Here is a 12,142-nt window from a genome sequence, read left to right as displayed (position 1 = left end):
GGAAGAAAAAAAAAAGAAAGGAGAGTATGGAGCAAATCCTAAAGCCAGAACGTCTGACGCTAGATCCACGTGCGGTGGGCGCTTCTAACACCTTCGACCACTGGCTGAAGTGTTTTGAAGATTACCTGGCAGCCTCCGCAGCGGTCACCACAGATGATGACAGACTCCGGGTCCTCCATGCGAGGGTAAGCGACACAGTCTACCTCGCGATCCGTGCGGCCACCACTTACCCGAGGGCCCTCGAGCTTTTAAAAAAGCGCTATACGAAACCTCCTAACGAGATCCACGCTCGTTACCTCCTCGCTACACGACGTCGGCAGTCGGGCGAAACCATGGAGGATTACGCCAATGAGCTCTTGCAGCTTGCCAGGGGCTGTGACTGCAAAGCCGTGTCGGCTGAGCAGTACATGTACGACCTCGCCCGAGATGCGTTTGTGGCCGGGGTCGGGTCTTCATACATCCGTCTCAAGCTGCTAGAAAAGGGAAATCTCAACCTGACCCAAGCTATGGAATTAGCTGAAATGCTTGAGGTGGCTTCGAAGAGCTTGGTCCTGTATCCGGAGGACCACGTGGAGACAACGTGGCAGGAGCAGTCGCAAATCCCTCCTCGCCCCACGGGCTTGAAGTGCAGTGTTATGGCTTGCTCCCATGTGGACCAGACGACGGCTGCAGCCCCATGCGGCCCGCGGTGCTACTTCTGCGGAGGAGCCAAACATCCACGACAAAAGTGTCCCGCTAAAGCGGTAGTCTGTACCGCCTGCGGTAAAAAGGGGCATTATGCGAAGGTGTGCAGATCGAAGCCCAAGAACGGCAGTGCGGCCTGTGACCCTTCGGAACGGGGATCATCACCATCGTCGTCGAAGTACTCACGGGGTTCGTCCACGTGCGAGTCCAGGACGACGCCATTGCAGTCGACGGAGTCGGAGGAGGATGACCACCAGGAGTCGCTACGTTTGGCGCCCTCACCCATGTGCGATTCATGGGGGCGGCCATTTTGGTCGACGATGACCATGAGCGACCAGCAGGGGTCCTCACCATCGACCTCAGCTGCCTGCAGTGACGTTCACGGACCAACGGTGGCGTCGATCACCCTGGACCAGGCTAAGCATCACAGGCTTGATTGTTCGATGATGGATATACAGGTAAATGGTCGTGCAATTTATTGTCTGTTTGACAGCGGGAGCACTGAGAGCTTTATTCACCCTGACACTGTGAAGAGGTGTGGACTCCAGATTCAACCTGCCAAACAGACAATCTCTATGGCATCAAGGTCCCGGTCTGTCGCTGTGCTAGGACGTTGTGTGGTAACTTTGAAAGTGCAAGGCACAATTTACGAGCGATTCAGGCTCCTTGTGTTGCCACATCTTTGCGCACCAATTCTCCTCGGACTAAACTTTATGGTCCACATGAAGAGTGTGATCCTACAGTACGGTGGGCCACTCCCTTCGCTGACAGTGGGGGAACAGCTGCAGTCTCCAAATTGTCCAAAGCGCCCTGCCTGCAATCTTTCTACGTTAAAGATCACCACACCCTCTTTATTTCAGAATCTGGTACCAGGCTGCAAGCCCATCGCTACTAAAAGTAGGCGTTACAGCACTGAAGATCAGATCTTCATCAGATCTGAGGTTCAGCGACTCCTCAAAGAAGGGATCATACAGCCCAGTGTTAGTCCATGGAGAGCACAGGTTGTGGTGGTCAAGAGCGGGAACAAACCCCAGATGGTCATTGATTACAGTCAGACCATTAATCGATATACGCAGCTGGATGCGTATCCCCTCCCGCGCATATCTGATATGGTCAATCAGATTGCACAGTACCGGGTGTTCTCCACCATAGACCTTAAGTCATAGAAACCCTACAGTGCAGAAGGAGGCCATTCGGCCCATCGAGTCTGCACCGACCACAATCCCACCCAGGCCCTACCCCCACATATTTACCCGCTAATCCCTCCAACCTACGCATCTCAGGACTCTAAGTGGCAATTTTTAACCTGGCCAATCAACCTAACCCGCACATCTTTGGAGTGTGGGAGGAAACCGGAGCACCCGGAGGAAACCCACGCAGACACGAGGAGAATGTGCAAACTCCACACAGACAGTGACCCGAGCCGGGAATCGAACCCAGGACCCTGGAGCTGTGAAGCAGCAGTGCTAACCACTGTGCTACCGTGCCACCCCTGCTACCGTGCCGCCTAGCACCAACTCCCCATTCGCCCAGAGGACCGACAATACACGGCCTTTGAGGCGGATGGTCGTCTGTATCATTTCCTTAGGGTTCCATTTGGTGTCACCAATGAGGTCTCGGTCTTCCAGCGTGCTATGGACCGAATGGTGGACCAGAACAGGCTGCGGGCTACCTTCCCGTACCTGGATAATGTCACCATCTGCGGCCGTGATCAGCAGGACCATGACACAAATCTCCAGAACTTTTTACGCACTGCATCTCGCCTGAACTTGACCTACAACAGGGAGAAGTGTGTATTCCGTACGCGCCGGTTAGCCATCCTGGGATACGTGGTGGAAAACGGGGTCATTGGCCCTGATCCAGACCGTATGCGCCCCCTTGCTGAACTTCCCTTGCCCGCTAGCGCGAAAGCACTGAGAAGGTGCCTAGGCTTCTTCTCCTATTATGCGCAGTGGGTCCCCAACTACGCGGACAAAGCCCATCCGCTTATTAAGTCCACGACTTTTCCACTCACGCCAGAGGCCCAATTGGCCTTCAAGGAATTGAAACACGACATCACGAAAGCCACGATGCACGCGGTAGACAAATCCATCCCTTTTCAGGTGGAAAGCGATGCATCTGATTTCGCCCTGGCAGCTACACTAAACCAGGCGGGCAGGCCCGTCGCGTTTTTTTCCCGCACCCTCCAAGGCCCCGAAATTCGGCATTCAGCGGTGGAAAAGGAGGCCCAGGCCATTGTGGAGGCCGTCAGACACTGGCACCATTACCTGGCGGGAAAGCGGTTCACCCTGATCACGGACCAGCGGTACCTTTTTACCCTACTTTCAGGTAAGGATCCTGTAAAATCTAACTGAAGATTCTCCCACAGCTGTCTAGGACGTAGCTGATGTGCCATTCGGACATTTACTGGTTTGTCTGGGTTACGTTGTGTACAAATATTACACCTTTGGCAATGTTTGCCAAATCTCTGCTGATCCCAGGCCACCACCAGTCACGCAGTAGGTGACTAAGCATGTCACTGTGGTCGGGCTAATGGTATTTTTTAGGAGTGAGTTCTTTATACATTCTGGCGCTACCACCAGCAATCCCTTTATCCATATCCCACCTTCCCCCTGTTTAATTCCATTCTGTCCCCATCTCCGTTTCTCTTCTGCACTTGCTTCTCCCTGTACCATTTGAATGTTCACCTCCTTCCCTACCAGTGCTACCTGAACAACTTTTGGGACCCCCGTCCCTGCTGCCTCTCTCACTGCTATATCTGCTAACATATTTCTGCATTGTGCTTCCGTCTCCACTTTCCTACATGCCTTTATTTTTATCAGCACCGCCTCCATAGGATCCTATGCCACCTCCACTACCCTTTGGATTATGTTCTCAAGTTTAATATGCCCCCCTCCGGAGGTAATGTATTTTCGCCAGTTCCATGCTGTCATATAATTACGTACCATGCAAAAGCATACCGGTTGTCTGTATATATGTTAATTATTTTTTCCCTGCACTACCTTCAAATACTACCAGTTCTGCCACCTGCGCACCTTCCAGGCCCACTTCCCATGGGGAAGGCTGCAATCTAGTGAAGTTATGCGTTCACTCCACTTACCTCTCTTTGGCATTAGACAATGAACTGTAGTCAGCATTCTTTAGGTAAAAAGTCTTAATGACTTCCCGTATACAAGAGTAGATAGCCAACTCTCCAGCTTCAGCCTTGGAGGAACCAAATGTATAAATATCTTTATAGCCTCGGCAAATGCAGTCTTGTAATATTCTCAACATGCACTTATGGCTGCAACAGGTAGCAGATTTCAGTGAGGGTTACCTTACTACAGCATAGAGGTCTCACAATTTGTTCCTCACTGGGCTTCAGATAGGAAAATTGTTTTTTAAACATTCTGGGCAGATATGGCCTCTTGCTGCAAGCCTTATCTCCCTCTTCCCTTTTCTAGCAGTTTGTCCTGCTCTGTATAAGCTCTGTTCAATCTCCAAGTCACACTGTAATGAAAGGGGAATGACTACAAATGCATTCCTCACTTGGACTAACTGATTTGTGCACAAGCCTTACAGTCATCAAAAGGTCCTTCAACACCTGCCACACCTTCTGTAGAATTTTGCTTCTTGAAACAACTGCAGAAAGTGTCAAACATCTATAGATTCCTAGCAACAGCCAGAAGCAATCAACCAGCAACCGATCTGTGAGTAATTGATGATCCCTTTAAATAGCATTGGAGGGGGTTCATATACGCTGCTGATAATGTGTTCAGCTGTGCAAGGTTAAAAGAGGGCATTAATAGTGTTGAATTCCAATATGGCACCACAGTTGTCAAATCAGCATTGCACATGTCATGGCTAAGATCTAGCATCAGATCAAGCCCAAGGTGGGGTGCAATGCCTTATCTTGTCAGCTTAGATCTTGTTTATCTCTCTCGAGGGGACCTTGAATTGGATTCAATTAGGTTTAGAATTTTGATTTTTGGAGCAAGCAAGGAATGGATTTGGGTTTGCCCAGTCCATTCTGAGCACTGGCTTTGTAATTTTAAGGATGGGGTAAAGTGTGTAAAAAAACGTCATGATGAGCCTTTTTGCATACCTCCAGTGGTCATTCACTGCATGCTCACCAACACTCATCATCAATACAGCATCCTCTGCGATTTGCTCTATAAGTGTGCACTCTTGCCGCAAATGCCATTTTGGAGTTTTAAAGGTACTCACTGAGCCCAAATAAATGGGCACAAACTATCCTAATTTATTGCTCACTAAATACCATGTAAGATTTTGGATGGTGGGTACCCTTGAGTATTCTAAAATCTTGAATTAGATTACACCTAGTTACACTGTTCTTTTCAATCTGGGCTCTGGAACTGAATCCAGTCTAGAATGATAAGAGTGTAAATTTTGTATCCCTGATGGGCATTAGAGTCTTGCGTTGATGGAGTTTGGGCAGTCTCAACTAAAGTTCCCAGAAGTACATTGAAACTTAGTGTGACATTAAATCGAGTTAGTGCTAAGAGAAAAATAACAGACTTGCCAATGTTTATGTTAAGTCTCCCCCCACAAAATTGCCTTTTCAATACTGGTATGAGTCAGCAATAGATGCTTTTTGGCAGTGGAGTCATGTAAATTGAGCAAATTATTGGGGCCATTTGATTCATTAAGGGTGAATTCCCTTAGCCACACCATCAGTGATATCAATCCCAAGCTTGATTATAATGCCTGCCTGCAGTTCATGGTCTCAGAGGTCACTGGTTTGAGGGCACAGAGTGCTGAGAGACTCAGAAGATTTGAATAAACCCTGAATAAGTTTACAAAATGCAATCAGGAAAGACTTGGAAGACAAAACCGGATGTCCAGCACTCCTGTTTGAACAGTCACGGACATCATGAATACATCCAATTAGGGGATAAGGGATATAGTTAAGATGTTGATAGTGTTTCCTGTCCTCATTGCCTTTTTAAATTCTTTCATGGGGATTTGAGCATCACTGGCAAGGCCAACATTTATCATAGAATCTCTACAGTACAGAAGGAGGCCATTCGGCCCATTGAGTCTGTACCGACCACAATCCGACCCAGGCCCTATTCCCGTAACCCCATGCAAGTTACCCTACTGATCCCCCTGACACTAGAGTCAATTTAGCATGGCCAATCAACCTAACCCGCACATCTTTGGACTGTGGGAGGAAACCGGAGTACCCGGAGGAAACCCAAGCAGTCACAGGGAGAAAGTGCAAACTCCACACAGATAGTGACCCGAGGCCAGAATTGAACCTGGGACCCTGGCGCTGTGAGACAGCAGTGCTAACCACTGTGCTGCCCTTGTTACCCATCTCCAAATATACTTGACAAGGTAGTGGTGAGCGATCTTCTTGAACCACTGCAATCCATCTTAAATAAGAAAGCTGTTGAGGTGAATAGTATAGAAACACTTAAAGGGAAGTAGGGGATGGGAGGAGGTTCAATTGGAACAGCAGCACCAATCGGTTGGGCCAAAGCACCTGTTTATATGATGTATATTTAATGTAATTCTATGTAGTCTATGTAAAGGTAGCCCCTCAAGTTCATAAGGCAGTAAAAAGAGCTAACAGAATTCTAGTTTTATCTCAAGAGATATAGAACATGAAAGCCAAGAGCTAATTATGAGTCCATATAAAACTTTAATAAGACTTCAAGTAGAGTATTGTGTGCAGAAGTGGGCTCCATTCAGTGAGAAAGATAATGAAGTTTTAGAGATGGAACAATGCAGATTCACTAGCCTGCTGCCTAGTATGCAGAAATAAAATCCGATGAAAGACCTGACAAATTGGGTCTTTTATTGTCAGAACAATGCAGATTACAAGGTGTCATAATAGAAGTGTTTAAAATTACAGAAGGATGGAAGACAGAATTAGATTATCTGCAGTCGCTGAGGTGTCAAAACAGGGGACAGAATTAGATGTAAGAGATTTAGAACACCAGGCGGGAGAAACTTATTCAAAGAAACAAAGCTGTGGAATTTACTACCGGGGTTAGTGGCTGAGGTGGAAACTATGTTAACATTAGGTGGATAAAGGAAAAGTGATTGAAGGGATATGAGAACAGTTAGGCACATGTAACCAGAATTTCTGCTTTCGTGGATGGTGAAAACCAATATGCACTGTTTGAACCGAATGGTCTGATTTATGTTTAATTACTAGCTTTTCTATTGGCCTTTGAAGTAGTCGGAAAGTCAGTATTCATCACATTATGGCTCCCTGCCAGGTCAAACCAAGATGACATAGTTTATTAGATCATTTTATCACATTTTAATAGTTGTTAATTATCAATTTATGTGGTTCTGCTTACTTTATGGCTTTCAGCACATTGAAAAACCCAGAACATTGTTGTTTGCTTAGTCTCTCAAGGTTAATGAAATATTTGGACACCAGAAAATGACAACATGCTTGTGGACCCACATTAAAGTTACCACAACAATAAAACTCTCTGTAACATCTTAATGAAACTTATTTTAAAGAACAGCAAGAATGGGGAATAAAAGCTGCACATTGATATATAGAATGTACTTCATGTTTGAAGAACATGGATTTGTTGTTGGCATTTTTGTATATTGGCATTCTGCAAAAGCCAAAATATACTGTTTCAAGATGATCTTTTCAAACAAAAATGTATTCATCCAAGACCCACCACAAAGCCAACTAGATTCTCAGGAGTTTCTTCAGAAGTTGGTGCCAGAGAGTTTGTCCAGTAACATGTTCACACCCAAGATATTTGGCAACTATCAGTTAGTCAGAGCCATGGTTAAATAACTTGGCCCTAGTGTTACTTTCTAAAAAAAAACTTAAATCATTAAAATAAGCAATTTTATCCAGGCAGTCAACTATTAATTACGACGAGTATACTTTGGTGGCTCTTATATTAAGTTCATGTGCCTTTGAAAGTAATTGAATTGATGCGAAAAAGATGTCTTATCTGTGTCTTTCTATAAAGAAGTGAATCTCAAAGGAACAGTAAATTCTCAAAAGTAGGCACGGATACACTAATCAGTTTGTTCCATCTCTTCTATTGTAATTATCACCCAAAACAGTCAATTTATTTTCTTGTGAGTAAAACTTGGCACATGCTATGTTGGTAAGACTGACATCTTAGGCTCTTGAGACCACTTATCCAAAATCAGGAATAAAATACAATAAATCTTTAGAGTAAATGAGCGCAGCTGATAAAAGTTTTCAATGAATGATAATCCAAGAGCGTAAACTCAAATTAAAATAAAATAAATGTTAGCTATAGGAAACTTGATCATTCTTTCAATGCATTTGGGATATATTTTCCTGTGCACACTAATTTTAGGAGATATGAGTATAAGTGATACTCCTAGGTTAAATCATCCAAAGGTTCAGATAACACACAGTGATCAACTCATTTGCTCACCTTTCCACCTCTCTTCTCATCCTCTGCTTGCCTTCTCTTCTCCTTTCCTCTTCCACTTCTCTATCCTTGCCCTCTTTTTCTCCCTTTCACAAATCTATTTTAAATCTTCTACCTTGCATCTTTATTTGTCCCAATTGCCTACCACCTGTTCACATGGCTTGGCCTCAATATTGCTCTTGGTCTTGACTCCCAGTTGCCAAAGGAGATCAACAAGCCATACATTAAAATCAGTGATTGGTTTGAAAATTTTAAAGGTGATGTATCTGTAGATGATTCTGTGAAAATAACACAACATGACTAATAAAGGGCAACGAGGCAGACGTTAACATTGCATGGCAGCACTAAACCGAACTCTTAGGAATGCTTGCAGAGGTCTTTTCTAAAAATAAATGTGATTATGGCACCCAGAAATTAGGAAATTGAACACACAATATTGTACAACTGGGTCTTAATTTGATGGCCGTAACTTCTGAATAAAACTGTAATGTGTAAAAGGAAATGCAGCCCTCTCAGAGATCAAGTACCAATTTTGAAAGGTTCCTCAGCTAACAAACAATAATAATTTGGAAAGGGACGACAAAACCATTTGGAGAAAAACAAGAGATATTCAGCAGTCACTGTCACATTGAATCTCATCTCTGAGTTTTAGCGTGACAGAAGAGGAAACATGATTGGAGAAATTCAAATGTGTAGTCCCAGGAAAGATGGACATGGATTTGGGAGATGACAGCAAGGTCAATGACCTTGGATAGGAAAGGAAAGTTGAAGGTTATTTGCAAAGACAGAGGGATCAAGGATTACTTTTGAAAAGAATAATGACAGCAGATTTAGGGGAGTGGAACAGTACCTGTGGAAAGACAACTGTCAACAGTATCAGCTAACAGTATCATGAGCTCCTCAACTTATCATTGGAATTGAAGATGGAGGAGACAGGCAGAGTCGCTTAAGAAGACAGAGCACAGGAGAGAAGTATGGGGTTATCTTTGCATTCCAGGCAACCCTGGAATTGTAAGCAGTTTTAGCAGGGAAAAGAAGGGTCCAATAGCGTTTTGTGTAGTCCAGTCAGATCTGGTGATGATTTGTTATGACAGTTGTCCACCATATTTATTCAAACGTTTGATCCATGGACTTAAGGAAGCAGTGATGAGGGCTATACAGGGAGAATGACCAGGTTGAAGTTAATAATGGTTTTACTTGATTCGAGGATAACATCTAATCAGGATCACAAGTTTCTGCATGCGTCGTCATGTGACTAAACAGGCCGAGTCACGACCCACAAATCTTTGGGCACATGGTGTAGGATGTCCCACAAGGTAGAGGAATCTGGAATGTAGGATTTACCTTCCTTCTCTGCTCTCGCTCTGCCTCATCATTCATTCATTCCGAGAAGGTTCACTGCTATGGATCTCCACCTTCGTCTGTCCTGTAATGCCCTTGCACACAGGTCAACTCCATCCAGTCCATTATATCTGTCATCCATTTTCTCCTCTACCTCTCTCTCCTATGTTTTGTATCAGTCTTTCCATTCGATACTTGATTTTGTCTACTGTCTGCTCTAATGATGTGACCAGATTATTATATCTTTCTTGCTTTGATGTTATGCACTAAGTTACTCTTTTCTCCAGTCATTTGCAGAACTTCCTCATCGTCTTTCTGTCTGCGTGGAAAATGCAGAGCATTCTCCCTATGTCCACATCTCAAATGCATCCAGATTATCAATAATCTCTTTACTGTCTATGTCTCTGAGGTATACATCGACATTCAGACGTTGTACCACAAAGCATAATGTAGCTTGATGGATAAGTTATAGCAATTCAGAACATTGGTAGCAAGCTCCTCCCAGTTATTAAGATAAATACTGACTAACCTAAGAGCGTCAGAGTGTCTTTGAAGCTTTGTTTATCTTCCTCATTTGAGAACTGAAAAAACAAGATCTGGATCTCGGCCACTTGAACAGAGTGTCCAGTCCATCAAAGTTGACTTTACAGGAGTTTTGCCTGAATGCTTATGGAGTTCACTTAAGAAGGACACTAACATCTGTTCAACGTTCCTTCTATTGAATCCAGATGATGCGGCAGAGGCATTCCTGGTGGAATCTCTCAAGCGTTTTTACGTGTTGCTAATACACAGTTCAAGTCTCAATGTAGTACAGCACTGTAGTGACAACTGGTCTACAAACTAATGTTTTTATTAATTTGTGGAAGTCTTTGTTGTCAAACGCTTGCTGCCGCAGTTTGTACGAGGCTGAGCTGATGCAGCTGATCCAGTGTTGAATCTCCTTGTCCATGGTGGTGTTTGAGAGAGGTGGCTACCAAGGGTATGCGAAGTGCTCAGCATATTCCAAAGTCTGTTCTTCAACATATACGGCAGATAAAATATTTAATTGGCTCCTTTTATCGTGGTATTGTTGTTGTTGGCATATTTCCATCTCTGAGAGATGATGGAAACAAAGCAAATAATCCATTTAGATGGGATATGTGTTCATTTGGTGCACCTTTTCTGTGAGCAGTGAAGGCCATGGGAAGCAGGTTCTGCCACAAGCAACGCACACAAAGCTGCCTAGTGACTTTGTAGGTTGTTGTTTTTGGCATTAGCTTCTGAGGGAGAATAATATCCATACTAATAATTATAGAGGAGAATAAGCCATATTAATAACTATGTCCAGTGAAAGGGTTAAAAGGGGCGAACCAAACAGACAAAAAAGCCGGCACACTGATAAACTGAAGAGACATGCATATCAAGATAGTAGGCTGCTAGTTCCAGACAGAGGAAAGACTTCCATTGCCAAGTTGCTCTAGCCACTGGTCATTGTGGTAGTGTATGACAGCTCAAAGGTAGTTTTTCCATTTCCCTCTTTCACCAGCTGGTGACACCAGCTAGTGACACCCAGATGAGATAGTTGATGTTTAGGCCTCATGTCACACTTGCAAGCATCCTTGAAGCAGAATCATGGGCATTCCACTGGACAACTGGCTCTGGCAAGCGTCTTCCATCCTGCAGTTGTGCATAATCCACCTAAGCCACCTTGGTTTGATTATTGCCAACACATTCAGCCTTTGAAAGGAATGCCGCATTTGTGATTTTGTCCTGCCAGGATACACCCTTAAATTGTGCAAACAGCAACGATGGAAAGTATTGATCTTCTTTTCCGGGTAGGTGTGAGTTGCCTCTGTTTCACAGCCAACTAACAAGGTGCTGAAAACACAAGCCTCCTAAACCATCAGTTTGATCTGTTATGACTGCTCCCCAGGTGAGCTCCCCCAAATTGTTATGATTCCGGATGAGATACCTCCAAATTGTCATGCTCCCAGGTGAGGAGGAATGAACTGAATTCGACCCCCCTTGCTTGGTCGCAACAAGATTAATTTGGAAAGGATTCCTTCTCTCAGGGATACTTTTCCCAGTTGAAATATATTCAAGTTTTAAAAGGAGTCAATTTAACCAGGCGTTCTTGAGTTAAAGAAAAAGTGAATTTATTAGTTATTAAAACCTGAGAAGAAAATAATAAAAAATGCAACGTACATCCACACCCATTAGAAATGAGAAGTGAATCCAAAAATAAAAGTTAAAGAAAGATATACGAATCAGACTTTGGCTTGTCCATGAGGAGCAGATGGTGAAACGTTGTGGTTGTTAAGTTGTGTGATTCCAGTAGCTCTGACTTTGGCATTTGAGCAGTTGGTTTGGAGATTCTTGGTTCTGCAGGTTTGCTGAAAAACGTTGTCCTATTTCATTTTCAACTGTGGCTATGCTGACTTGCTTAAAGCAATGAGAGAATATCGTTTTACCTGCAAGCAAAAGGATATCTAGTAATCTTCAAGTTTGACCTTTACCGTCGATATGGAAGAAAAACAAAAACAGAAAATGCTGGAAAATCTCAGGAGGTCTGACAGCATCTGTGGAGAGAGAATAGAGCCAACATTTTGAGTCAGGATGACCCTTCATCAGAGCTGAAGACAAGGAAAATAGGACGCGATTTATGCTGTCAGGGTAAGAGGGGTGGGGGGCTGTAATTGATAAAGATAGACAATTGATAAAGATAGACCCATACAGACAAAAAG

The sequence above is a fragment of the Mustelus asterias genome, chromosome 15 (genome assembly GCF_964213995.1).
Source record: "Mustelus asterias chromosome 15, sMusAst1.hap1.1, whole genome shotgun sequence".
Classification (NCBI taxonomy): Eukaryota; Metazoa; Chordata; class Chondrichthyes; order Carcharhiniformes; family Triakidae; genus Mustelus; species Mustelus asterias.
Note: the sequence above shows the minus strand (reverse complement) of the source record.